Consider the following 25,541-nt stretch of genomic DNA (forward strand, 5'->3'; position numbering starts at 1 on the left):
CAGAGCCCACAACACCTCCTGAGCAGACAGATGAAGCCTTAATTTAACTCTCCTTTACAAAGGATGGTACTGCACACACATTAACAAGAACAGAAAAAATCAGAGCATGAGTAGGCCGCTTGGTCTCCAAAGCCTTCCCCACCAATCCTGGCTGATCTATGCTGGTCTCAATTCTCTCTGTGTCAGTTCTTCATAACCCTTAGTTCCTTGATATTTCAATTATCTACATATCTCCAATTCTTAGTCAAGATCACCTTTAATCGTACACAAACTAATGATGTTAGAACAGATTTTTAAATGGACTCTTCCTTTTCCAGAACCACAATCAGTCCATGGTCATCTAATATTTTCATTGCTGGTAGGCATATTTGAAATTGTTTTGAAGCTGTGAAATCTTCCCCATGTCTTTCCATCCCCTCCACCCCCACTCCTTCCAATGAAGGATTTTAACTTCTCTCCATGCATTAGGACTTGATGAGAGGAGGCCAGGAATTTTTAACTCTAATGAGATGGACTAACAGAATTACTCAAACTGTGCTGCTGACTAGAATATTAAAACACATGCAGACAGTCAAGAAGCTGGAGCTTTTTTCCCCTGACGCTTAATAGGCTGAGATAATGTGAATAGTCACTGCACCTTTTTTCCAAGGTAAGGGAGAGGGCATGAAGTTAAGATGAGAGGGGAAAGATTTAAAGGGCACCCAAGGGGCAACATTTTCCCACGTGGGGGTGGGTATACGGAATAAGCTGCCAGAGCAAGTGGTGGAGGCAAGTGCAATTACAACATACATCAGGTAAAAAATGGGATAAGAAAAGGCCACTTTGGTGATACAGATAAATTGGGCCAATGGATTTGCTTCCATGCTGTTCGACTCTATCACTCAATGATTTTGTGGAAGTATAAGTCCTCAGGCTAAGTTAATGCTTAGTTGGATTACTGTAAATTTTATACTCTAAGACTTCTGTAGTTTATGAAACCAATCTCCTTCCATGTTCTGAAATTGGCCCCCGTAAATCAACAAGCAGTAACAATAGCACCAATCGATCGGAATAAATGCACCATTTTCAGGTTGGAAGGTTGCAATTTTTGGGTCATTACAGAGATTGGTGCTAGGTGTGTGCAACTGTTCACAATCCATATTACTGAGGAGATCCAAGTTTGTGAAAGATACAAAGCTAAGTGTCATCATGGGGTGTGAGGAGGATGCTTAGAGGAGTGGATATAAACAGGTTAAATAAGTGGGCTAATGGAATATAATTTAGAAAAATGTGAGGTCTTACACTTCAGTAATGAAAAGTTACAGCAAGTTGCTATCTATGAGATCTACTTTACTGATTCCTACAAACAAGCCTGTTTATTCAGCATATTTCCAGGATACCTGATATAGTATGTCTTGCCAGCCTATGAGCTGTGGTTTGTTACAGCAAGATTAAATGGGGTACTTTCTTTAGGGCTTCCCAATGTCTTATTTTCAGAACCAAAAGAAAGGATGGGCAATGACTGGGTTTTGCAAGAAGTGTGAGTGGGTGCAGATGACTATCTGGTGAAAACTGCTGCAGTTGATGATCTAGGTTGCGTGGGAAGAGAGGTAGTAATAGGAAAGAATGGCATGACCATTGTCATGATTGTCTCTGGTTGGCAACTCTGCTTCCATGAGGGAGAGGGTGTGTGCTGTACGAGCAATTTTCGAAGAAAAGTCAATTCTGCTTGAAAATTAGCATTGTCGTGTATGTTGCACAAAGTCAGCAATTTTCATTCTTGGCCTTGTGCACCAGATGACAGAAGGAGAACTCCAGGCAGGCGCAGTGGCTGCAATCCACACTGCTTTTCTGATTTTCACTTGTGCAATTGTTGCCTGAAATGCTTGCAAGCTAATTGTAATCCAAGTTAGTTAAACTCAAAGATGTAACGTTAGAAAGTTCCTGCTGTGGAGGGATGAAAATGTGGTTTACCAAGCTTTTTTTTTAAAAAAATGAGAACTTGGTGGGGGGAAGCTATGCAAGAATGAGGTATGGCTGATGCAGGCATGGGCAAGAGAGAGAAACACAGCAAAGCTATAAGAAAGAAACTAAAGATATAATGAGTATCTCTACCCTGCTTGCAAACCTGGGGGAGAGATGATATTGATAAAAGGTTTATTGAAGCTATGGCTGTAACGAACAGCAGCTATAGTGAGACAATATTGGCAGAGACGAGTGTCCAAGATCTCTATGGTGTTACCGTGAATTGCTTCTGTTAAATAATACCAAGGGATTTGGTCAAGTTTTTTTGTTGTGCAATTTTTGTGAACCGACTTTTTGTGTTTGATGAACTATTTCATCCAATGAACCAAGAAACAAGATGGTGAGCTAGCAAAGATTGAAGAACCAGTGCAGGAACTAAATGGTTCATGATGTAGACGATTTAATACGGTTGCATGCATACATTTATTTTCACTTGAATGACCTGAATTTTATTTTTCTGCAAGAACTGATTATTTATGCAAAGACTAAATGAGATTTACTTCGTTTAAAAATTGTGATGTTGGAGAATTTGTCATGAAAAGAGTTGAGCTGTATACATGTATTTTTGTGAGCTGAATTTGAATTTGTAGGCACACTGAACTGAAACTGAAGTTAACCATAATACTTAAGAACAGGAAAGCAATTAGTTTCCTAACTAACCAGCGATAAATAGAAAGACAATTGTTAGTCTGTAACTAGGGAATGACACTAGATCTAATTAATTAGAGGAATTGGAGTAACAAGGATTATTCTAATGAGTCTCACTGACTCGAACTGAAAAGGAATTTGGTTTTCGTTTGATATCTGAGATTTGGAATCTAAACAGAATGTTGGAATTTTGAACTGTTCTTACTCATGTAAATATTTTCTATACATTGCTATTTTTTTATAAACAAACTTATCTTCAGAGTGTGTGTTTTGTATTCACTGCCTCATTCCAATAGTTGAAGCTTCAAATGGCCTACTAGCACCTCTTGAGGTACTATGTAATGTGATTTTCTCAAAAAGAGTACGGTGACCAGTCACACAAGGTAAGACTAGAACTATACAGGTGTTACATGATCACGAAGAACCAAACATTTATAGTATCCAACAGAGCCTCCTTCTAATTAATACAAGTTGACTTTCCGGACCAGGTCCCAAGACAGAAGTAGGATCCTGACTCAGGTGAGTTTCTTTAATGATAAGTAAGCTTCTCCATTCATTTATCTGACCACCAAAACAAACAAAAACACTTACCATTCCACTAACAAAATATACAAAGGGATGGCATTGGATTTCATGCTCTGCTTATTTTTCCGGTAATAGGTTCTTCAACAAAACATTTGAGTCCTGGAATGACCTGGTCATTTAGCGCACACTTACAGTTATCATTTCTAGGAAATAATTCCAAAATTTGCAGGTAACCTGAAAGTCAACCTTATGGTAAATGATTAGGAGTATAACCGCAGACATCACAGAGACATGGGAGAATGAAATTTAATATACAGTCTTGTGAAATTATGTACATTTATACATCAGTAATCATGCCTTAGCACACTGCTTCTGTAAACTATGCACATAAATTTGACAGAAATGCATTAAAAATTCAACAATTGTTCGCAGTTCTCTGTCAATCATGTATCTGGTGCATTTATGTGTAAAGGCATCTGGACCTGCCAAGTGGCATACAACTTTTGTATAAGTGATATACAAGGCTGTCCAGGATATCACTTATTGATGATCATATATACATGCACAGCTGTGGATAGCATGACATATCTGTAGTACTAAATTTAGAACTGGGTCTCCTTGCTTAAGGAAATGCACTAACATGGAAGAATTCATAGTACGTAGAATATAAAGTATTTTAGCACAGTACAGGCCCTTTGGCCCACAAGGTTCTGCTTTATAAAGCCTCAGCATTACATCCCTGCTTTCATTTGCTAAGTCTCTCGAAATGAATGCTAACATTGTATTTCCCTTCCTTATAGCCAACTCTATCCACATGTTAAAATTAAGGGAATCCTTCCAAGTCCCTTTACACCACTGATTTCTGATTTTTTTCCCCCGCTTAGAAAATTGCCTGCTGTTATTCCTTCCACTAAAGTGCACAGTTAACTTCCTACACTATATTCCATCTGTCACTTCTTTGCCATTTCTCTTTATCTGCATTCTTTCTACTTCCTCAACACTACCAATCCCTTCATCCATCTTTGTGTCATCCCAAACTTGGCTACAAATCCAACAATTCTGTCATCCAAATCATTGATGATATAACATGAAAACAAGTGGTCCAACACCGATCACTGTGGAACACTGCTAGTTACTGGCAGCTAACCAGAAAAGGCCCCCTTTTTTCCTGCGCTCTTTACCTCCTGCCATTCAGCCAATCTTTTAAGCCTGCTAATATTTTTCCTTCAATTCCATGGACTCTTCTGTTGTTTAGCAGCCTCATGTGCACATTTATTTTGTTTAGCAAACTCACCTGGAACTTACTATTGTGCACCCCACAAAGGCTGAACACTTGGAGATTAAATGTGTAAGGCCTATTCATTAGTATAGTTCTTGGGCAGAAGGACTGTTCTTCCCAGGAAAAATGTTCATCTATTTTATTCTTCCATTTTAGTAATGGTGTAATGGAACAAAACTGAATCATAAATTAATCACAGCAATCAATCCCTATCAAACAGTCCCTTACAGACGCAGTCTACACTTCCTTTAGCAAAGATATTATAGCTCCACCTTGTGAACTAAAAAGGAGATGACTGTAGAAGTAGTCCCTCTAACATTTCACTCCTTTTTTGGGTCCCTTAACTCCAGCTGAGCTGCTCAATGAAACAGACAGGAAACTACGTTAACAATTGACCAAAGGAAGAACAGGACATAACAATGATTCTTTCACACTTTAATCATCATTCAGACAGGATGCAGAATCAGAATCAAGATTAATATCTCCAGCATATGTCGTGGAAATTTGTTAACTTAGCAGCAGCAGTGCAATGCAAAACATGATAACAGAAAAATAGAGGAAATCATTTATGGTAAATATATATATATTAAATATTTAAATTTAAAATAGCGCAAAAACAGAAATAATATATATTTAAAAAAGAGAGGCAGTGTTCAATGTCCATTTAGGAATCAGATGGCAGAGAAGAAGAAGCCGTTCCTGAATCGCTGAGTGTGTGCCTTCAGGCTTCTGTACCTCCTTCCTGATGGTAACAAAAAGGGCATGTCCTGGGTGATGGGGGTCCTTAATAATAGATGCTGCAGCAGGGCCTGAATCCAGATGTCACAATGGGAAATTAAACCTCCTTTAGCCCATCAGTTCTGTAGACCTGTTTGAACGGAGCTTTCACATTATTAAACATATTAGGGTTAGATCTAGATTCTTTAATGTTTAAAACCAAGTAATAATATTTTCAGTGAGCTTACCATGATGGCTGATATGGGAAAGGGGAAGTCAAACAAATGTATTTGGGTGAGTCTCTTGACCACAGCCCCATGATTTCAAAATTTAGTTACATCTTTGTAACTCACATTTAGAAATATGCAACCCAGCTTCAGTTCCATTTCCTAGCCTGCCTTCTCTTCAGCCATAACCTAACAGTGCATGTTCTCTTCAATTCATATCAAGCACACATTTAGACTCATCTCACTAATATCTTCACATTCCCCTCAACATGCCCTACCATTCACTACACCGTAGAGCCAATTTATGGTGGCCAAATAACCTACTAAACCCCACAACTCTGGGATGTGGGAAGAAACTAAGATATCTGCAGGAAACCCACACAGTCGCAGGAAAAGTATGTCAACTCCACACAGAGAACACTGAAGGTCAGGATTAAACCCAAGGCAGCAAATTTACCAGGTGTGACACTATATTTCACTTAATATGGATTTTTTTTCACCCCTGGAACTTCACCCATTTCTTTCCCCACTGTTGTTTTTTTGTCAAAGGTTATAAGGAATGCACTGTCTAGAAGGGAGATGGATGCAGAAAAAAGATTGAAAGCCAGATATCTATTTGAATCCAAATGTTTACCCATATAAAAGAAAAGAGGAATGCAATCAAGAACTACGACAAAGTTTGTACCTTGGCCAATAGTTGTAGATGCCTTCTCTATTCCTCCTCCTCCTCCTGTCACAATTCATCATGAAGCATCTTAGTGCTGCACATCTTAATTCAACTCCATCAAAAGAAGTTTTTATAAAGCACTTCTTTATAAAGAAGTCCATCTCCCCAAACAGAACTATTTATTCTACACTCTGTGACCACTTTAATAGTTATAAAGGTGCACCTGCTCATTAATGCATGGTAGTGTAATGGTTAGCACAATGCTTTGCAGTACAGGCAACCCAGGTTCAACTCCCACTGCTGCCTGTAAGGAGTTAGTACATTCTCCGTGTGACTGCGTGTGTTTTCTTTGTGTGCTGCAGTTTCCTCCCATAGTCCAAAGAAGTACCGATTGATAGGTTAATTGGTCATTGTAAATTGTCCCATGATTAGGCTAGGGTTAAATCAGGGGTTGCTGGGTAGCGTGACTCAATGGCCTGGAAGGGCCTATTTAATGCTGTATTACAATAAATAAATAATGCAAATATCTAATCAGCCAATCATGTGGCTGCAACACAATGCATAAAAGCATGCAGAAATGGCAAAACGTTCAGTTGTTGTTCAGACCTAACATCGGAAAGAAATGTGATTGTCTTTGACCATGGAATGATTATTGGTGCCGGACGAGGAAGTTTGAGTGTCTCAGAAACTGCTGATCGCCTGGGATTATCATGTACTACAGTCTCTAGAGTTTACAGGGAATGGTGCAAGAACCAAAAAACATCCAGACAGTGGCAGTTCTGTGGGTAAAAATGGCAAGACTGGTTCAAATTGATAGGAAGGTGACCTGCCTTACAACAGTATGTGCAAAAGAGCTATGCTCACAGAAATTTACACCACTATCAAATGTAAAATCTTCTAAGCTCCCCCATTTTGACCAAATTTCTGTTGTGCCCTCCTGACATCTTTTGTTTGTTTTGTTTTATACTCATCTCTGAAACCATTGAGAGATACTTTATGTCTGTAATAGAGGTGCTGTGTGAACACAAGGAGCTGTTATTATAATAAATGGCTGGTGAAGGTGTGAAAATTGTAGGCTTGTTTTATTGACCGAGGAAATGTTGGCAGGTGCCATGCTGCTCTTCAGTTGGCAGCTTGGAAAAGAATTGTTAGCTAATACTATTACACAGGTGCACACCTTTTCATCTGTTCAATAAAAAAAACATACTGTGCTGAATATCAGATGCTTGAAATTGGACCTCCTACTTGGCCACTGCATTCAGCAGAAATTGAAAAAGCCTTTGACTCTACAAGCTGTGAAAAGGTTTTAGGATAATCATCAGGATCATCTTGATCCAGTTAACTCTTGTGGACCACTTCACCTCCTGGCCTTTCACTTCAGTGGATTTATAGGGCCACATACTGAATTGACAGCGCTTGTGTGAGTACTGAGTGTGTGCCGCAGGCCAAACTGAGCATCATCCAATCTACGACGTTTATTTGATGCCTGTGGCAACTCTGGAAAGCTTTCAGGAAAGTATCATATTAATCACCTGTGTAATGCCGCCAACATTGTTAGGTAGGACAGCCCATTCTTTTATATAGTGTGATCATTCATTTATTGATTAGTTAATTCAGGTGTTTGACATGATCACTTCAGGGAAGGCAACAAGACACTTCTTTCGGCCCAATGTGGAGATTGAACCTCAGTTTCAAAGCTTACAGTGGGATTTGAACCTGACATTGTGACTCAGAAGTGTGATTGGGTCCCAGCTGAGCCAACATGACATGATGGTGACATTGAGATTAGCATCCTAGAGATCTTATATACAAAAAAACTGCTGGAGGTTGATTTATATTACAAGATCATGAATAGAGAGCTTAGGCAATGAATGTCTGTGTAAGAGTTCACTTGTAACTTCAGGTACGAACATTAACCAAAGATAAATGGGAAGAACTCTAGTCAGAGGAACATAGTCATTGCCCTAAAACAGAAAATCAACTGTTGAGTGCTGAATTCTCTAGCCTGGAGATCAAAATAGTATTATACATTTGCATGTACCGCGTGCACCTGGCTGCACTGCCAATCATGTCTGCACATGTACCCTTTTCTTCTGAGATTTGTTTGAAGGAGGAAGAAACCTGGACGTTTCTCATCCAACCTTGTCTTTTATAGTCTAATGTTAAACTCAACCTCATCCAAATCTCTATTTGCTCATGCACTAACTTGCACCAAGTACTATTCATGCGTCAATGCTATTCATGCTGCCGACAATTGGCAAAAGTCCTATTTTACACAGTACTTCCTTTTAAAAGGTAGAAGCAAGAGGAGTGCAGTTGGCCACTTGTACCTGTTCTATCTTACAATTACAATGTGATTAACTGTCTTATTAACCTTAATGCCATTTCTAATGCCAAACCCACATTATGTGGTTTTCTTAATACCATAACTGAGAATCATCTGTCTCACATGGCATTGATCAACAATGCTAGCTTTTGTATTAAAAAAAAATCCCCTGGTGATTGGGTAGGGGATCCTGCTGACAGCTGCAACTGGACAACCAACCAAAAAAGTAATAGATCCTCTCATTTCGCAGTTTGCCTAATGACTAAGGGCAACCCATGTGCCATTTGCAATCTCGAGGAAGAACTAATCTTTGATGCCAAACCCACTCTGAGCAGGAGTTCTCAAGGTCCTTTCAATCATAGGCTCAAGACTCAATGGATTCTAGATCATTCCATCTAATGCCAGGCCTAAATCCACTGGGCCCATGCAATGCCAGGTCTGAGAGACTGGGGACCATCTAAAGGTGGACTGTGTCTTTGACGCCTTGTAGATTCCTTCCCAGACTTCACTCCTATTAATGATAGGCATTGTACATGAACTATTCTAGATGGACCTGATGTTGCAATGCACAAAAGGCATTGAGGGTAGACAAGACATAGACAGTGTCCAGCTTTTCACTTAGTGCAAGATGTTTTTCCACTTGATGGAGTTTTTTTCTTTTAAAAAGTTTATTCACTGGTCGTAAAAACATGAAGTATTGGAAATAGTCTGCAGGCTCAGGCAAGATCTGTGAAGAGAGAAACAAATGGTTTTACACAAACTCCTCTCATAACTTGTTGGTAACTTTGATGTTCTGACCTATATTGGCTCCAAATTAATTAACATCTTAAATTAGAAAAATTATATAGCTCTTTTACCTTCCACTTCCCTACGTTTGTAATTGTAAACAATCCCTGGAAAAATTAGTACTCTTCTAGTACTGGCCTCTCCAATGGCTGGCAGTGTCATCCATTGCCAAGTGTTGGAATTCCTTTCCTAAGTACTCCACTGCTCTACTTTTCTTTCCTATTTTACAGAGAACATAGAAATTGAACAGTACTGCGCAGTACAGATCCTTCGGCTTACTATGTTGTGCCAATCTTTTAAGGTACTTCAATATCAAGCTAATACAAACTATTAAGCTAACTTCTAGCCCACATAGCCTTCATTTTTTCTTTTATCCATGTGCTTCTCTAAGAGTCTTTCAGGTGTCCTTAATGTATGTACCTCTGTCACCATTCCTGGCAGTGTATTCCAGGCATTTACCATTCTCTGTATAAAAAAATACCTCTGATATCCCCCTGAACTTTCCTCCAATCATCTTAAACATCTGTCCGCTCTCATTACCCATTGCATCCTGGGAAAAAGGAGTGAATGTCCACTCTATGTTCCTTACGATTTTATACCTCCCCTATCAAGTCACCTCTCATCCTCCATTGTTCCAAAGAGAAAAGCAACTGTGAGGAAATATCAGTTACATTGGACTTATGGATTATTAGAGTCATACAACAAAGAAACAAGCTTCAATCCATTGAACATATGTCAACCATGAAGCACCCACTTACATTAATTCAAAACTAATTCTATTTTATTCTCTCTTTATTCCATCAAATATCCTTTACTCCCACCTTACTTTCTATCACTTCCCCTAGGGACAACATGCAGAGTTGAATGAACCTACCAATCTGCACGTTTGGGAAATGGGAAGAAAGTGGAGGAGATCCATAGACACATGGAGAGCATGCAAACTCCACAGTGACAGCAGAAGATGCCACGATCAAACCCACCACTCTAGAGCTACAAGGCAGCAACTCTACCTCTGAATTGTCTCAAAACGTTTTTACTAGAACTGAGAGGCTAATGGGCGATCTAATCCAGGTGAATAAAATTATGAAAAACCATTAGAGTGAATAATAAAAGGTCTGCTTTTCTTAGCAGGGAAGGCAATTTCCAGAGATCATAGATTTAAGGTTATAGGTAATTAGATTTAAGAGCAGTTAAGGTTAAAAAAAAGTCCCTCTGCTTGGTGGGCATGTGAAATTCATCATCCAAAATGGTATCCTTCTGTGCTGCAATTTTCTTTTACTCAATAATCCAATGATTTACTTTTGTTCTGTCAGTCTTTGCATTGCCAATATAGAAAGACAATGATAAATTATGCTCTTACCGATAATTTTAAATTGGGTCTTTAAGAGTTAATGAGCATTTAGAAGCCAGGACAATCAAAACTGAAAGCAGCAGTAGCTGCAGTTTTAATACTTTTTAAATCTATCTGGTGTGAATGAATAAGTGACTTGTCTCTTCAAGCTCTAGTGAATTAACAATGAACCTCCTTATATTTTTTTATTGTTTCCAGATGGCTACTATTTCATACATTGATGACAAATACACAAGCCTGGAAGTCACTTTGATTTATTCCTCTCTCTTTTCTTTCCATTTTTGTGCCAGCTACATTGTCTTGCAACAGCTGTCTCTTCCTCTGCCAGCCTCACACAACAGTGCCCATTTTAATTAGCTGTTTCCCTGTGCTCAAGCTCTTTGCTGAATTGTGCTTACCTTTCAGATGCGAGTTTCATCCATTGCATCCTTTCTGGATACATACTCAGGAAGCACGGTACATTTTGCAAGTTACCCTACTGTTTTGAGGTTTCATTTGTGGGAAGGAGCTGTTCACTGCTGGGAATGATTCTTTCATAATCTCACTGGTGCCAGATCAGGTGCTGAGTGTTGCCTTTCTCAATCCCTGTGGAAGCTTAATCCTTTAAAGTGGCAATTAGACTAGATGGCTGCTAAATAAATGGATTTTCTTCCTCTGCTAGTGAAAGTCAAGTGTGAAAAGCTGTTTTCAAAATAAAGCATTTGTGTTTGCAATTTGGGAAGGGACGTGAAGTTTGAAAGATGAAACGGAATAATAGCAGAAATCAAAAGGGCAAATAGGCAGTGTCTTTGTGACTTGCAAAAAGAACAGGGTTGAAGATTTAGCAGCAACATTTCATTTCACATTTATTTTTTAAATCATTTGTTTTGGGAATTATATCACTGGTAATTTAAATAATACCCTTATTTGCCCTAAGGGCACAGAAATAACAACTCAAACATGGGTCTCTAGGGTTAATTTTCCACCTGGTACACATAATGAGAAATTCTGGGAAAATAATTAGAAAAGAGAAATAAGAACTGTCTAACACATTTTTGTTTTTTTTTAAATGGAGAGGTCTATAAAACAAGGTAGGTAATATTTTCTTAGTTTATCATGAATATTCCCAGTTTACATCATGCTCCATTTGACCCTTTAGGTAATCCTTCAATCCACAGGGTGTTCATAAACTCATTTAGCTGAAAACATTCAGCTGTACTGAGAGCAGTTGTCAATGACTTTCTGAATAGCTGCATTTGATCAGGAAGCACATTCTACGAGGTGGAAGAAGTACTTCACTGAGAACACCTGAAAGAATACTCCCAAAAGACTGAGTGAGTACTTGCAATGTTGTTCTTACCACTGCCAATGTTCTGAAGACATAATTCCAGTAGATGAGGATTCTGAGCTTCCAATGAAGATGATGAGCAAACGGCTTTCCCGTCTGTCAAAGTGGCACCAATTCTCATCCACTGAGCATTCCTCTGTTGAGTGGCAGAACAGTTGCTGGGAGTGCTTTCTCAATCTACTTGTCTCTTGTGCTGAACTGGCCTTTATACTGTGTACTTATTAACTGTCCATCTGTATAGTCAGCCAGTATATTGGATTTTGGAATAGGAAAATAAAAATACTTCTGTTAAGTAGGAATTATTTAAATCTATCACAAACTAATTTTTAGAATGGGCATGCTATTTCCTTTGAGCATGTTAATATAAGGAAAGACGTGATTTGTGTTTAGGTAACCTAGAACATAATCACTAATTTGACTCAGCTTTGAGATAATGCATTAGATTTTTAACCACAGATAAAACATGGAACCTACTTGGGGTAGGGGCAGAATAGGAGTATTGATATTAGTTTATTATTAATCTTGAACCATTCAACTGACAAATTAAGCTAATAAACTTAGTATCGTGAATCACAATGCAAGTGAAGAATTTAATAGTCATAGAGCAATACAACACAGATATAGGCCCTTTGGCCCATCAAGCTCATTCCAACCACCTAGCCCTAATTTCCCCTGCAGCCCATATCCCTCCACGCCCCATGAACCTATCCAAGAGCTTCTTAAATGATGCCTTTGTACTGGCCTCAACGACTTTCTGTGGCAGCTCATTCCATGTATTCATCACCCCCTTTGTGAAAAATATGTTCCCCATCCCCTCCCTTCTCCCTAGGGAAAAGACCATGCACCTTATCAATGCTGCTCATAATCTTAAATCCTTCTATAAGGTCACCCCTCATTCTTCTATTTTACCTCATTCTCTCACTTTTTTCCCTTTTGTTTTTTCTACAATGCCTCAGAAACACAGATTCCCAATAAACTGCGATTAAAAAGAGAGAGATGATACCCTATGCCAAAACAATTGTTCCTGATTAAATTGGCAGCTATATAATGTGTTCACAGACTGTATTCATTTGACAGATTTGGTTCTCATAGTATTAGTTGGGCAGAGCAGTGACAGATGGGATCCGGTCCAGACATGTTTGAGGGAATGCACTTTGGGAAGATTAATTCTGGAAGACATATAGAGTAAATAGGACCTTATTGGCATTGATGTACAGAGGGACATTTATGTTGCCAAACCACACTTGGGGTATTATGTACATTCCTTTTACCACTCTGCAGGAAGGATGTGGTAGCAATAGAGAGAGATTGCATAAAAGTACATCAGGATGTGGACTTTAGTTATAAGGGCAGATTGGATAGGCTGCATTTGTGTTTATTTTAGGTTTACCCTCAATGTAGGTAACTTTATAGCTGTTTATGAAACTATGAGAGGCATAAGTACATAGACACAAGAAATTCTGCAGATGCTGGAAATCCAAATCAACACACACAAAATGCTGGAGGAACTCAGCAGGTCAGGCAGCATCTCTGGAAATGAATGAACAGTCAGTGTTTCAGGCCAAGACCCTTCTTCAGAAACGAAGAATTATTTTTCCAAGGTTGGAGTCTAAAATTGGTAGGCAACGGGTTTAAGATGAGAGGGAAGAAATTTAAACACTGTTATTTGGAACAGGCTGCTAGAGGAGGTGATAGAGCAAAAGGTTTTCAAATGATTTGGTTTTTATTTAGGGAATGGAAGGAGGGGTATAGACCGAACACAGGCAACTGGGATTAGCATACTGTGGCATGATGTTAGCCATGGATAAGGTGGGCTTAACGGGCCATCTCTATATGATAATCTCTGCACAGATTATCATTGTAACTCAAATGTCTAAACTACATTGTATTCCAATTCTTGGGCAGATTCTCCTATCTGATCTCGCTTGCATGTGTATTTTTGTTGAATTGTGTTGAAAGTGAACACAGGTTCATTGAATCTACTAGTCCAAACTTTAAGTGGCATCTGAGCATTGTCAGTTCAGTGATGGGCTTGATGATGCAATGAGGGATTGTTTAGTTGTGGAATCTTACAAGAAAGAATTCAAAAATGTTCCCCAACTGAAGTACAATGTACATTTAAAAAGCAGATGAAATTGAGATGCAACTGAGTTGCAATAACGAATGAAAGTGACTGAGAACAAAATTACAAAGTCTGAACATAAATTGGCCTGCCCAAACAAATTGTGTTACCTTTGTGGCAAGGGCTCCTGTACACTAGACCAATGCAGATTTAAAGGTGAAATTTGCAGAAAATGCAACAAAGTAGGATACATAAAAGGAGCATGTTGGGCAGACAAAAATAAATGGACTGCACAAGGAGGAGAAAAAGATAAGATGTCAATTTGCGCTTTCAAACAGAGCAGAGATTGCATCATGTTGATGAAAAATCTGATGATGGTGAGAGTGACACCAGACTGGGTAGCCTTGCAAGTTACAATGTGAAAACCAACAATAGGCAAGCAACATGGCCTGCACCAGAAGTGAAAGGCAAATTAATTGAAATGGAATTGTACACTGGTGTGGCTGTTTCAGTCATCCCGCAAAACTTTTTTTTACAGCATTTCAAAGATACTGAACTGAAGCTTGCAGATATCCAACTAAGAACTTATAGTGGAGAAAAGATAACTCCTATGGGAAGGACATTCGTAACAGTGAAATGCAACAACTGACAAGCCGCATTGGGTTTGTGTATGGTTAAAAACAAGATGCCAGTATTGTGGAGTCATGATTAGCTGAAATGACTACAACTTGATTGGAGATCCATCCACCATTTGCATAGCACATCCACTGCAAAAGAGTCAACTGGAAGCAAATTAAGAAAGTTGTTAGATGATGCCAGAGCCGTGTCCAAGGATGGCATTGCAAAACTCAAACATAGCAAGGGTAAAGTAGTGTTAAATAAAAATGCTGCACCCAAGTTTTACAAAGCCTGTCAGGTTCCTTGTACCATCCATGATAAAGTAGCCAGTGAACTAGATCGATGGAGGCTCTAGGAATTCATTTCAAGGTTGAGTAGCCCATGGGTGATGTCAGTGGTCCCAGTAGACAAGAAGAATGGTTTTTGTAGTGATTTTAAGGTCACCATCAACTCATTACTGAAGGTAGATCAATACCCTATGCCCTGGATAGAGGATACCTTGGCAAACCTTTCTGGAGGGAAACACTTCAGCAAAGTGGACTTGGCTGAGGCCTACCTACAGATGGAGATGGAAGAAGAGTCTGAATTGTTTCTCACCATAAACACTCATAAAGGGCTTTATCACTATAATAGGCTTTTTTTTTAGTAGCATCTGCACTTGTATTCCGGCAGTGTTACCTGGATGACATCATTGTACCAGTGAGGATGACGAGGAAAATCTCCAAAATCACATAATCTTAAAATAGATCAGAAGATAATTGGCCAAGTGTGAATAACTTAAGCCAAACATCACTTACTGTGTATTTATTATTTCAGTGATATTTGATACTAGAAGAGATGAAAAAATCTGTATTTATCACTCTTCCAAAGAAACCTGGAGCAATAGAATGTGAATTATATAGGACCGTAAGTTTAATGAGTCATATCACTAAGATACTTGTAAGAATTTTGATAATGAGCTATAAGATATAAGCTGAAATAGGTAAAGAACAATGCGGTTTTGTGAAAGACAAAGGTTCAAGAAATGCGATATTGATGTTAAGGATACCATCAAAATGAGCTATTCAAGTGCAAAAAGATTTGTTTGTTTTGTTGACTACACAAAAGCATTTGATAAAGTGAAGCACAATTTGAAATATTACAGGAAACTCTAGATCTAGATTCGAAAGACCTCCGCCTAATCAGAAATTTGTACTTTGAACAAACTACCGCTGTAAGAATAGATGGAGAAGTGAGTCAGTTTACAAATATCAAGAGAGGCGTTCAACAAGGGTGTGTTTTCTCCCCTGATTTGTTCAATGTGTACAGTGAAACAATATTACAAAAAATAAGAGACATCTTGGGAATCAAAGCTGGCGGTGAAAACAATAATTTTAGATATGCAGATGACAGTGTTAATTGCAAGTACAGAGGAAGAACTACAAAACTTGGTTGATATAGTTGTTGAAGAAAGTGCAAAAATGGGTCTATCGATCAATTGCAAAAAGACAATGTACAATGATATCCAAAAAGAAGGAGAATCCTATCTGCAGGCTTAGAATAAACAGGGAAGACATAAAACAAGTACAGAACTTTTGCAACTTAAGAAGCTGGGTGACATCAGTCAGCAGGTACAACATGGACATCAAAAGAAGAATAGGGATGGCAAAAGACACCTTTACGAGAATGAAGCGTTTACTGACCAACACTAAACTAGGCATGACAACCCGCCTCAGAGCACTGAAATGTTATGTTTATCCAGTTATGTTATATGGCTCAGATTATTGGACAATATCTAGTAACACGAGGAAACGAATTGAAACAGCAGAGATGTGGTTTTTGAGGAGGATGCAAAGAATATCATGGATGAAATGAATATCTAACGAGGATATCCTGAACAGAGCAAGCACAAAAAGAGAAATAATGTATGAGATCCCAGTGGACTCTCACAATGGCTGAAAGGAATGACTTCTTGCTCTAGAAAAGATAAATGACATCACAAAAAACAAACTTGCTAAATTTCGGGAAATTTGGGACATTTTCTAGAAGTTTCTGGAGAACAATATTTTGGATGATGGAAGTAACAAATTGCTTTTTTAATGGTGGGGTGATTGTTTTCCTTTTGATTTCCTATGTATTTTTTCCCTTTTCTGTAACCTTGCATTTTCAAACCTATGGATGATCTAACGTGTTTTACTTTTCATTCTGTAAAAGCAATAAAGAGATGTTAAAAAAAATAATGTATGAGATCACAAAAAGGCAATGTGTTTTCATTGGACATGTGATTAGGAAAGAGGTAATTATGGGAAAGATTGAAAGGAAGAAAGCAAAAGGAAGGCAAAGACAAATGATGATGGAGACAGCAACCAGAGAACTGGAAATGAATACCAATGAATTGATCCACTTGACCTGAAACAGGAGTGTGTGGACCATGGCAGTCAAAGCTCAAACTGGGCACGGCACCTGATGATGATGATACTTAAGTAATATTGTACAATTTTTGTTTATTAAGCATTCTTTGTTCTTTACATAATTAGTTGTGGGTTATCTGTAAAGAAACATGAATCACAGGCATCATTATGCCCAATGCAATAAGTGCATATCTTGCTTAAACTAAAAACAAGCCTAAGACACATTCCCCTGGGTTCCTGGCTTTTTCTTGCAATTAGTTTTATGTTTTGAAGTGACAGAGCATAACATGGTGATTAACACTTGGTTAACACAGTTTCCATTTTTTCTTTGATAGTGACCGCTAGATTTGGCAGCAGCTCAGCTGCTTGCTTTTTTCACTTAAACCATTTTAATATTTGGAGCAACTTCTTTAAGGACGTCTGACTCTTTCCAGTAAATGGGACTTGTACTGCCTGCACTGTGACCAGTTGAAGTGAAGAAATGTGCATTGCTGATTCGTAGTAGACTAATGACCTGTTTTAAGCTAGGAAAGACATGACAAGTTGAGCAGTGGGATCTGCAGTACAATTTTGTCTCTGCTTTGTCTCTATTGGTAGAAATGTAATTGTTCTTCCTGCTCCAAGACTCACTTTCACCCTTTGCATTCCACTTTATTCATTTCAAGTATGTATTTAGATACAATACTAAATGATCTGCTGAATGGTCCCTGTAAATCTGGCCACACAGCTAACCTGTCAGCGGTCAGACTGATCTGCTGCACCTCAAGTTCCCTGAATTCCTCTGTGCACACTGTAGTCAGCAGCAATGTATTTAACAAGGTGCAGAGCCACACTCTGTGTCAAGCCACCTCCATGCTATTCATCCAGACTTCTAGTGCGCAGGTTCTAACTTTTGATCAAAGACTCAGCTTTTCTTTGCTTGCCTGAAGTCTCCCTGACTGACCATTGCTGAAAGCACAACCAGCAAAACTGAAAAGGGGGTTGCCTCAGCCAGAATAGCTCACTGCAGCTGTACTCACCATACATGTTAGTATTGAAAGTCAGTTTCACGATTTAGTTTTCTGAAGTTTTGTCCTGGTTTCTCAGCGACCTCATATCAGTTTGTACTTTGTTTTGAGTGTGTGGGGTGGCTAAAAGGCAATCCAACAATGATGTAATTTTCAGCAGAGCCCCAGTGCTCTACCAACTGAGCAGATAAGTTCATTCCACTTGAAAGCGTGAGACCTTGGCCACATTACAGATTCCAACTGTTGAAGGGCTTGGCTCTGATCCAGGAGAGAAATCTGACAAGTGAACTTACTCAGAAGGAGCCTGTTTAATTTGAATTTAGAAACACACAGTTCACACGCATCGTTTTCTTTCCCTTTCACTTCCCCTCAGTGGAAATGAAAATCAGACGGTTCCTATTGTGGGCAGCCAATTTCCAAAGCCAAGCTTAGTGCCACCCACCACTACCAATCTCAGTAACACACACAAAACGCTGGAGGATCTCAACAGGTTAGTTGGCATCTATGAAAAGGAATAAAGAGTTGATGTTTCAGGCCAAGACCTTTCATCAGGACCTCATCAGGCCAGCAAGCTCATCCTCTGCATAAATGTAGTAAAGCATAGGGCTGTACAGGACTAGCCGAGACCACTATTTTTAGTTATTCGCAACAGTTAGAAAATACCTTCAAATGCTCGTTCTTTTTTGGTTCTCAACTTTCCATTGAGGAGGAGGAATGCAGTTCCATACTGAACGTAATGTCACCATCAATCCCAAATAATTACATACCAGTTTCATGAGTGTTGTGGAACAGAGAGGTACCTGATAAAGGGTTTAAAGCTCCTCAATAACACCTATAGCACCACTTCCTGATTGATCCAGACTATAATGCATGTAGATGCATAAAATAAGGTGATATCATTAGCTTGCACGTGCAGAATTCTTAATGTCCTGATGTACTTCAACGCATAACATTTCACAAGACAGCACCATGGCATCAGTACTTCCTATTAAACGTAGAAGCTTTAGTTGAGAAGAAAAGGCTGGGTTTTCTGCAGAGATACACGTAGACATGAAATTGCTTAAATGCTCTTCTGAAATACTTAGCCTCCAAGAAGACCACAACCTTGTTGTAGGGTTTGCAGGCTTGTGTGCTGGAGAGCTATGTTGGTTGGAGTCAGGGTCTTGCACTTTGGCTCTTGGTAGGGTCACCCATGCCAAAAAGGTCAAAGTGTAGAGGCCAGACTAAGAGTGGTCCACCAGTCCTTCAGGTTTGGGGGTTCAGTTCAGGGCTAACAACCCTGACTGCTAAATACAATTGTTAGGGAAGCAGCAATGAAGAATCCTTCTATACAGACAGATGGAGGATCTTCATTGCTGCCCTAAACACTAGCAGCACAATGGGCAGTAAGTAAATGAGATACTTTTAAAGTGTAGTTATTACTGCAATTTGATTACTGTAGAACAGTTGAGCACTGAAGAATATGGTAGAACAAAGGAATCTGGGAATGCAGGTACATAATTCATTGAAGTGGCTTCATAGGTAGGTAGGGTCATAATGACAGCTTTTGGCACATTGGCCTTCATAAACAAAGATACTGAGTACAGGAGATGGGATGTTATGTTGAAGTTATATTAAGGTGATGGTGAGGTGTAATTTGTAGTATTGTGTGCAGTTTTGGTCACTTACCTATAGGAAAGGTGTAAATAAGGTTAAAAGAGTACAGAGAAAATTTACAAGGATGTTGCCGAGACTGGAGGACCAGAGTTATAAGGAAAGATTGATTAGGTTATCACTTTATTCCTTAGAGCACAGAAGACTGAGAGGAGATTTAGTAGAGGTATACAAAATTATGAGGGGTATAGACAGGGGAAATGTAAGCAGGCTTTTTCCACAGAGGTTGGGTGGGACTACAAGTAGAGGTCATGAGTTAAGCGTGTTACGAACCCCATAACTGGGTCACTTACCAGCAAAGATAGAGAGGTCCGTTGAGTTTGATGGTACTATTTTTAAGTATTTGTTAGTAAAAATACACAAAAATAATATCAATGCAAACATACAGATAATATACGTCGTCAATACTAAATCTAAAAGTGTGGGTATAATAATAATCAATAAGAAATAGCTCTATCATTGTCTAGGGGATAATGTATTGTCCGACGGAAATATAAAAGTCACTCAGTTCATGCAGGCTGCAGCCTTTTGTTGGAGAGAGAGAGAGATTTTTAGAAATTTGCTGGCTTTGCTTTTTATGATTTCGATCCGCCAGAGTCTCGTTGGTGTGGCTGTTCACTTGTGGCCTCTCCTTTAGCTAAGCCGTTCTTCCGTGATGAGCCCGCTACCCAGGCAAGGGAGGACGTACACGGGTCCTCACCGGCGTTCGCTATAAAACACTGTCACTGGCTTTCCAGCGTTTCTCCTGGTGCGTCTAAAGGGGTTGTTCCCCAGACCCTCTTTTATCCTCACTCACGGGGTCTCGGATGTCAATAAGGTTGGGATGATGCAATCCCTCAACCAGCCCACTCTGGTCGTCCCCTGAGGGGCTTCAATGAATAGTACAGTACTCAATACACAATTCCGTCTCCAAGAGACAATGGCCGTTATCCGTGGCTTTGTCTCACTGAGGCCAGGACACATTCCGAAACCTTGTGGATTCTCTCTCATTTCCTGGGTCCCAGACCCGAATTAATAGCGACCTTGCGATTGTCAAAAAAGGAGGGGGCGACTTTGTACCCTCAGAGTTGTGGCACATTCGTAACAAGCGGAAAAGGTGAAATGTTTAAGGGGACCATGAGGGGAACTTTCTGCACTCAAAGGGTCGTGAGAGTGTGGAATGAGCTGCTAGCACAAGTGGTGCATATGAGCTCGATTTCAACAACTAAGAGAAACATGGGTAGGTACATGGATGACAGGCAAGGAGGGCGATGGTCTGGGTGCTGGCCAATGGGAGTAGGCAGTCAAAATGATTCAGCATAGACTAGATGGTCTGAAGGGCTGTATTTTTCTATGGCACTAACTAACACTCATGTGCATCAACTCTAGAGTGATAATGATCAGGTTTTCTATTTTTGTGACATTGGTTGAGAGATCAATATTGGCTGGGATACTGAGAGAACTTCACTATCCTTTTTCAAATAATTCCAATCAATCTTTTACCTCCAGCTGAATGGACAGCCTGAAGATTCCTTCAAATGATTCCCTCCCCTGCCGCCTCCCAATCTGACAGTAGCGTGGCCTCTGAGCACTACCTGAGACATTGTGTGCAAACTTCCAGAACTTTGTTAGGATTCATGTCACCAAATCAAGAGCTATGGTGCCACAATGGAGTCAAGTTAGTGGATATTACTCCAAGTTTGTACTACCAAAAGAATTTGCATCACAATTCATGGGTGTTATAGATACAATCATTGCCTTTTACTTGCTATGAACTGCATCCATTCACTCCAAAACTGGACTTATCGATCACAGACTTTCCTTAACACAGCTACTATGGCAATTTCCGTATTACTACTACTCTTTGCATAGAAAATATATTCTTTCAGCTTTCGCTTTAATTTTAAGTTAACCTTGAAAATTCCATAAGAAAGATAGAAAGATTGTGCTCTATGAATTCTAAAATATCATAGTTGTTATTATTCAGCCTCCCTACACTGACTAATCCCAAAGCTATGAGAATATGAACTCCCACTGGGTTTACACATGACTGAACTCCCCCAGAGAAGTTGCCAAAGTTTGTGCAGTCAGAGGAAGGAACCTTGTTTATCTATTCTGCACTTTCCCTGTACCTTTTAAATGCTATTGTGCACTGTTATTGATTTACTTTGTTCTATCGCTTTAGTGAAAAGAAGCTTTGGGAGAAACTTAATGAGGGTATTCAAATTTTTCGTGAGGTGGAAAATGCAAAATCATTTCCATTGACAGACTAATAACTATATTGTTCAATCTAATGGAGAAACATTGATAGTTGCTGGAAAATTTTTAATATAGTGAGGTTTTAGAATGTGAGATGCAATGCTTGTGAACGTGGATGAAACAAATTCAATAGTAATATTTAGAAGTAAAATGGGTGTACATCTGATAAAGGAAAATTGCAGGGCAAGAGAGAAGGAATAGAGGCCAGGGTTGAATTAGACAGCTCTGTTGAGAAGTTGCTGAGAATGAGCCATATTACATCAGACGACTGGGGGAAAGCAGAAGAGTTAATCCACTTGCAAGATAAGTGTACCAACGTCACCATTCTCTTCCAGGCCAACATTCCAACACTGAGACCCTACACGTGCTCAGTCAGATCTCTTGGGGGACATCATGCCGTTCACATGCCTGAGAACAGATTCCTGGAGAAGAAGCTCTTTTCTAAATTCTGTCAAGATGAAATATTTCCAACTGGACATACCCCCATTGTCTTATAGATGTCTTTGGCCCAAGACTGCTCAAATGTGTCGGGAACGCACAGAAACCTAGATAGTTGGTGAAAGGAGCACAACAGCTGCCAAATTGCTCAACCCATCAAACACTTCCTCCTCTACCTATGGCAGAATCTTTAGGTCCCACACTGTGCTCTATTGATCTCAGTCTCTATGAAAATGGAGTGACGCAAATAATCCTCAATCCCAAGCAACTGCATATGAGGAAGATGCACCAGTAGGAAGTATTCAAAGACCGAAAGCTAGCATGTATAATACAAGAATACATTCAAAGAATATAAGCTCAAATGCATTTAGCAGTTTGTGGTATACAAGGGAGAATTTTATTCAATTTTACAATTATTCACCCTCAGCTGCTAAGACTGGCTGTCCTCAGGTTAAAGACACCTGATTATAAACATCCCCTACATATGATTGTGTTCCCATAATGTTTAGTTCAATATCACAACTTACATACAGTAGAACTACTTACCTCTCCCTCTCTACTCTTAGTAATTGTTGTTTCTTATCAGTGTTATGCACTTTCAATGCCTTTCATCATAACACTGCAGAGGTATAGTTACTTTATCAAGTGATTTCTGGTGTACTTTCTGATTAATGGACAAAATTGACTTCTGGATATCTGTAGAAACAGAATCTATTTGTTAACTGCCTCAACCTGCTTTTAGCTTCATCACAAGCAACTTGTGTGGGTCTTGCCTCTTTGTTTTTTGATACAGCTTCACAGTTAGCATATTAATAGTTGTAAGTACTATCTAGAGGTACAGAATCATAGGATCATACTGACCTGTGGAACACTCCCATTTAATCTGAAAGTGTGATCTTCCTCTCATTCTCTGTCTCCATCCAGTCTGCCCTTTGCTTCTAATGCCCTGTTGCAATAGAAGATATTGTAACTGTACTGTAGTTTCTGACTTGGAACATTGTACACTCAACAATGAGCTCAGAAATTACAGATAATCAGCAATTCTTGCATTCCTATTTCAGATCTTTTTCACTTATGTGGTCCTTTGGTAATTTCAGATGCTTGGACTACATTTATGTTTCCTGCAGACCTTGGTGGCCTCACACTTCCAACTCTTTTTGCCTCTTTCTGCTTCAGCTTTCTGTTCCAAGTTCAGGAACAGTTATTACCCTACAATCATCAGGCTCCTAAACCAGTATGCAATAACACCATTCACAACTCTGAACTGATTCTACAATATGCAGACTCATTTCCCTGGACTTTTTACAATTCGTGTTGTCAGTATTACTGGTATTTGCACAGATCGTTGTCTTTTGCAAACATAATGTTTGTCACTCTTAGTTTTTTATGTATAATTTTTCATAAAATCGACTTGTATTTCTTTTATTCGCTATAAATACTTGCAGGAAATTGAATCACAAGGAAGTAGGTGATAACATATGTACTTTGATAATAAATTTAATTTGAGCTTTGAACCTATTAGAAATAGAAATCTCTAATTTGGAATTAGAGTTTTTTTCTTTCCACATCCCACCAATTTTCTGCATCTTGTATCTCATTTTGTTTCTAGCTATTCGTCCTAAAGAAAAGCCATTGCTAATTCTGTTTCTCATTCCACACGTGCTACCTGACTTCCTCAGCTTATTTTCCCCTGGCATTTTTCTTTTTATATCAGATTTCCAACATTTGCAGTATTTTACATCAATATGAAAAGAGAAAATGCTGGAAATTTGTTTACATTTTTCTTTTTATCGTTCCCTTAAGAGCAAATGTGATAGCATATTCACATCAAAACACTTTCTCAATATTTCTGGGCTTTGTTATATAATAATAGTGTCTTTCAGGAAATTTCTTCCAATGGAGTTCTTGTTTTCTCTCCAAAGCAGACACCTGATAATTGGGTCTCCTGTGTTTTCATAGTGGCAGCTCTAAGGAACTTATCCAGAGGCAAATGCATGGAGACACTTGAAGTTGTCATGATGTTCTATATTTAGTTAAATGCTATCTTTTGGAAGGAATTGTGTAATCCTCTTAGTGTGTACAACTTGTGACTCTACTGCCCTCTAGTGATGAAAATCATTAAAGCATATCATGTTGACCAAACTATGATACTGCAATTGGAACAGTTTATCTACAAAATCCTCCAAATCCACTGGAAGGACAATTAAACCAATCCCTAGGTAAGTCTTCCAGTATTGACATCCTAGTTACTTACAGTTGATTCCTCTAGGTGGGACACATTGTTCTCATATACTGAAAACAGATACTTTGTTCTGAGTTCTGTCATGAAGATAAATCACCAAGAGGAGAGAGGAAAAGATTGAAGGGCTCAAAACCTCTTCAATGTGATGCAACTTCTTCACTGAGTATTGGAAATACCTGGCCCATGACAGCTGCAAATGCAGCGAGAGTACCCCTCCTATACATACGGGAATCAAACATGTTGAAGACACACAGCAAAGTCACACCAAGTACTTGCTTCCATTTAGTAATTAGATTTTAGATACAAAGTTGTTGTGCTGTGCAAAAGAAGTTATTGACATTTGATCCTTAGTTAATTAAATGAAGCCCAAGTGTTCCTGGTCACTAGACATGTTAGTATTGTGCTTACATTATTGGCGTATAAACCTGGAGACATGGACTAGCCTCTGTAGTATCCAGAACATCTTCAAGGAGCAATGCCTCAAAAAGGCGGTGTCCATCATTAAGGCCCCCCATCATCTAGGTCATGCTGTTCTCATTAGGAAGAAGGTACAGAAGCGTGAAGACGCACTCTCAATGATTCAAGAAAAGCATCTTCCCCTCTGCCATCCCATTTCTGAATGAGCATTGAAGCCATGAACATTAACTCAGTACGTTTTTATTTCTATTTTTGCACTACTTATCTAATTTAACTATATATTTTTAAATATAATTCAATTTTTTTCTCTATTATTATGGATTGCATTGTACTGTTGCCGCAATGTCAACAAGTTTCATGACATATGCCGGTGATGTTAAACCTGAGTCTGGTGCTCTGTTTAACTGAATTGGTATTAAGGTTTCACTGCTGGCAATATTGGCCAGATTCAGAATGCTTATGTTGGTTTACTTATCCTTTCAGTGAGCTAATTGGATTTTGCAGAGATGGCATTAGCGTATACATTCTTTGTCCACTTTATTAGGTATCTCTTGTACCTAATAAAGTGGCCACTGAGTGTACGTTTGTGGTCTTCTACTGTTGTAGCACATCCACTTCA

General features: G+C 39.0%; 1 long non-coding RNA gene across 3 annotated transcripts in view; it reads right to left on the reverse strand.

Moving 5' to 3' along the window:
- Positions 1–3,476: 3,476 nt before the first annotated feature.
- Positions 3,477–25,541, reverse strand: part of LOC132396694 (uncharacterized) — a 39,730-nt gene continuing 17,665 nt past the window's right edge. For 2 of the 3 annotated variants that reach the window (XR_009513078.1, XR_009513082.1), the window contains 3 exons: positions 23,125–23,209; positions 11,870–12,090; positions 3,477–9,120 (listed from right to left, as the gene is read on the reverse strand). This is a non-coding gene — a long non-coding RNA (uncharacterized LOC132396694). Of the gene's footprint in view, positions 9,121–9,250; positions 9,399–11,869; positions 12,091–23,124; positions 23,210–25,541 lie in introns of all 3 variants that reach the window. The other variant, XR_009513080.1, reaches the window with a different exon arrangement.

Source organism: Hypanus sabinus, chromosome 1, assembly GCF_030144855.1.
Source record: "Hypanus sabinus isolate sHypSab1 chromosome 1, sHypSab1.hap1, whole genome shotgun sequence".
Taxonomy (NCBI): Eukaryota; Metazoa; Chordata; class Chondrichthyes; order Myliobatiformes; family Dasyatidae; genus Hypanus; species Hypanus sabinus.